The sequence below is a fragment of the Bufo gargarizans genome, chromosome 4 (assembly GCF_014858855.1).
Source record: "Bufo gargarizans isolate SCDJY-AF-19 chromosome 4, ASM1485885v1, whole genome shotgun sequence".
NCBI lineage: Eukaryota > Metazoa > Chordata > Amphibia > Anura > Bufonidae > Bufo > Bufo gargarizans.
This window is the reverse complement of record NC_058083.1, coordinates 89,440,481-89,445,266: the sequence shown is the minus strand read 5'-3', so window position 1 is coordinate 89,445,266 and position 4,786 is coordinate 89,440,481.

Genomic DNA, 4,786 nt, shown 5'->3' with positions numbered 1-4,786 from the left:
GGAGGAGGTGGAGAAGATGTGTACGTTCTTCCATGGAATTTCACTGGCGTCACAGGTGAAGGAAAAGAATTACAAAATTCTCTCATGGTGGTACTACTGTCCTACTAAAATACATCAGATGTTCCCTACGGTGTCAGATAAGTGCTGGAGATGCGAGAATGATAGGGGTTCCTTATTGCATATTTGGTGGAGCTGTCCGAAAATTAATTCGTTCTAGGAATGTATCCTACTGATCTATGCAAAGTACTCAAGCAGGGCAATCCCTAACACTCCACATCTTACCCTTCTATCCCTGATTCCTGGCTCTCTTGCCCAGGTCAAGAAAGGGGTTCTGCAACATTTCCTGTCAGCTGCCAGGATGGTTATCCCCAGACATTGGAAGTCCAGTTCTCCACCCACTTATACTGCGTATGGAAGAGTTGATTGCAATTGAGCAAGAAAGGGCTGAATCTTTAGTGCGTAGTTGTGACCCCTTACTTCAGTTTTTAGATTCGCCGGAGTTTAATAACTTGTTAGGAGAGTAATGAGTACTTGTAGTACTCAAGACCTATCTTAGTTCTTTTAGGTCAGGTCCACTTACCTTTTACATTTATATCTATATTAGCATCTTTTAATGATGTTTCTTCCCCCACCACCTCCCTTCTTCCTTCCACCCCCCTCCTTCCTCTCCTCCTGTCACTTCCCATGTTGTTGTTTTGCTAAATGGCGATAATACTCAATGAGATATACTTAGAGCCACAAAGAATGTACCGGAACTGGCAATCGGTTGCATAGACCATTGAGTGTTGCTGGTTTTCATCATCATAGACACATGTAGCGAGATGTATATATATGCATTTGTATGTCTATTCATTTATTGATGATTGTATATGCTCCATGTACGTGTTGCTTTATACATTGGACCCTGTGTGGCCTGTTTGTAACATTAATGTTCATATAATATCACCGATCCACGTCCGCTTGTGGGACCGTGCGGAAAAATCTATGCGGCCTCCCTACCCTCCCCCTCAAGGTACCTATCCCCAGGGGTGAGACCCGTGCCCTTACCACTGGAAACCTGTTGCTGGTCAGGTATAAGGACAAGAGGGATGTCCTTGTACTGTCCACAATTCATGGTAACGGCATCACCCCTGTCCCTGTGCGAGGTACAGCGGCAATGGTCCTCAAGCCCGATTGTATCGTCAACTACAATCGGTATATGGGAGGAGTTGATCTCTCTGATCAAGTCCTCAAGCCATATAATGCCATGCGCAAAATCCGGGCATGGTACAAAAAAGTTGCGGTCTACTTGGTGCAGGTTGCCATGTACAACTCTTTTGTGCTGTCCCGGAGCGCTGGCAACACAGGGACATTCCCTCAGTTCTATGAGGCAGTCCTCAAGGCCCTGATCTTTTTGGACCGGGAAAGAGCAGGTTGGAGTACCTCGGGAAATGGAGGTGTCCGGATCGTCCCTGGCCCACACTTTCCTGGTGTGGTCCCCCACACTGGAAAGAAGGGACGAACCCAAAAAAGGTGCAGAGTGTGACACAGGAGGGGGATACGGAAGGACACCACTACTCAATGTGACACGTGCCCCGATCATGAGGGCTTCTGCATTATTTGTTGCTTCAGGGAGTGCCACACTTCCATGGAGTACTAAATTTAAATCCGAATTTAGCCACTGACATCGGATAAAAAAACTAGTTCTCAGACTTGAGATAATTTATTAAAAGTATACAAATTAGGTACCTCAGAGTTGGTAATAATCTCCTATATAAAAATACCCCAAGACCCAACCCCTAAGATTAACACGGTCCCCCAAAAAGATTTGTTTTCGTCACCTTACTTAACAAAAATTTTATTAGCAAGCGATCAAAAAGTCATAAAGCCCCCAAAATAGTGCCAATAAAACCGTCCTCTCATCCCGCAAAAAATGAGCCCCCCACATAAGATAATTATAATTTTTTTATCAAAAAGGATAATATAGTCTAAAACCTAAATAATTGTAAATAAAAGTAGCCTTATTAGGTATTACCGCATCCGTATGAATCTCCTATATGAAAAATACCCCATGACCCAACCTCTAAGATTAACATGGTCCAAAAAAAAAATAGTTTAATAGCAAGCGATCAAAAATTCATATAGCCCCCAAAATAGTGCCAATAAAACCGTCCTCTCATCCCGCATAAAATGAGCCCCCACATAAGATAATCAGCTAAAAAACAAAAAAAAATGACTATTAGACTTTAGAGATACAAAAAAAATAATAATTTTGTATCAAAAAGGATAATATGACTTATTAGGTATCACCGTGTCCATAAGAATCTCCTCTATAAAAAAATAAAAATACCCCATGACCTAACCCCCCCCAAAAAAATAATATTTAAACGGTGCCAAAACCGCTATTTTTGGCACTTTTCCATTTCAATCCGTTTTTTCCATTAACAAAGCAAGGGTTAACAACCAAACAAAACTTAATATATATTACCCTGATACTGCAGTTTACAGAAACGCCACATTTGTGGTCGTAAACTGCTGTATCAGTAAAAGGGAGGCCACAAAAGGAATGGACCGACATGGTTTCTGGAAGGCCGATTTTGATGGCCTTTTTTTATTGACACCATGTCCCTTTTGATGCCCCCCTAGAGTAAAAACTCCATAAAAGTGACCCCATCTAAGAAACTACACCCCTCAAGGTGTTCAAAACTGATTTTACAAACTTTATAAACCCTTTATAAAGTTTCAGAATTTCAATTTTTGGTAACCTTGCCTCACAAAAAATGTAATATAGAGCAACCAAAAATCATATGTACCCTAAAAATAGTCCCCAAAAAAAGCCACCTTATCCCATAGTTTCCAAAATGGGGTCACTTTTAGGGAGTTTCGACTCCAGGGGTGCATCAGGGGGGTTGAAACAGGACACGGTGTAAAGAAACCGGTCCATAAAAATCAGCCCTCCAAAAACCACACGGCGCTCCGTTCCCTCTACGCCCCGCCGTGTGGCCGTACAGTAGTGTACGACCACATATGGGGTGTTTCTATAAACGGCAGAGTCAGGGCAATAAAGATACAGTCTTGTTTGGCTGCTAACCCTTGCTTTGTTAGTGGAGAAAATTGGTTAAAATGAAAAAAATAAAAAATAAAATGAATCACGGAAACACGGAACGGATTCGGAAGCACTTAAGTAAAAAAACGGAAGGTTGTACAGAAAAACGGATCCGCAAAAAAAAGAGACGTTTATCTGGAAAGGTAAAAATACTGACGTGTGAATGTCCCCTTATTCTGACACACATAGCTACCATAATGGACTAGCTACATATGTTGCTGCACTGTGCAGTGATGTACACCAAGATACATTATCCCTAGATTTTACCTGCAGGCCAGGATAGGTCTGATTTAATGATCTTCATGATTAATTAATTTATAACGAAGTAAATTTCTTGGAAAAATTTGGCAAAGTGACCAAATCGTTTTTTGAAAACTTCTCTCTTCTCTATTTGCTGGCTTGTGTCTGTAATTTATTTCTGCCTGAGACACACCACACACCTCCTCTCACATCACAATTAAGCTAAGCTTATAATTGTGTCTGTGGCTTCTGAGCAAACCCAAAGACATAAGAACCTGCCAAAATTCTGCCATGTGATTGGTTCACATGCTGTCTATTACCCCCTGAGCCACCTAAGGTAAAAAGTCATGTGATCCTCCATCTTCATTCTCCCTGCTTTGTTTACGCTAATTTTCATAGTAAAATGTTGCCGACACCGTTTTGAGTAATTTGTCCAAAGCAAATCACTAAAACTTTGGATTTATTTGGCAGCTAAATGTTTGTCAAATTAATAACCAATCTTATTTGTTAAGAATAGATTTGCTTATCTTTATTAGGGATATATTATTAAATGGAGACATGCAAGATACACATAAGTGTTAGAGATTTAGCAAATGTGGACTTTACACTTAAAACATTAAAATACATAGTTGCAGCAAACTTATTATGACAATTAATAAAATGAAAGCCATTGAAAAAGTCAAGTCAACATCTTGCAACTACTTTGTGTAGAAGCATCAGGAAGAAAAAAAACAAAAAAAACAAGCCTAGTCTGATACTGTGAAGAGTTTTGCTAAGAGTTAAAGAAAAAGTAAACGTAGGAGAGACAAATATTAATTGAAGCAAATGTTGTCATCAACTGTATTCAATGAATTATCATCTGTAAATCCAGGACGAGCATCTGGAATAGACTTGCTATCAAAGAGCAAAGGTAAACAGTTTCATTTTATATCTTTATAACTTTTTTAAAAGTATTTTTGCTTTTTGTTGTCCTTCTTCGGCTAATTTCATATCTGCAGCATAAGTTCCTGAAAAAGCCTCCATCACTAATTCTGACAAAAAAAGGCAGACATACAGCTGCCTGCAGCAATATTTTGTCTAGTAGAATGCCAGTTTTGAATATGGAAATGAAACAAGATCCTTTTAGAGCAAAATAGATTGGTCAGGTGCCTGCATATGCCTGATCTGCCAATTCGGAAATTAAGTTCATATGCTAAAATAGGAAGCATTTGGCATTTGAGTGCATAATTAAATCTAGCCTAACATCTTTGTGATAGTCTTCCCTAGAAGGAAGTTGTTTTATTCCTCAGACCAGGGGCGTAGCTATAAGGGAAGCAGCTGTTTTGGGGCCAGGAGGAAAGAGGAAGAATGAAAAAATGTATTGTTAGGACCCCCTCAACATTATTCTATAATGGCATTATAAACAATGACACGCTAACAAATTTGCTGTGGGGCCCAGTCAGTTCTAGTTACGCCACTGCC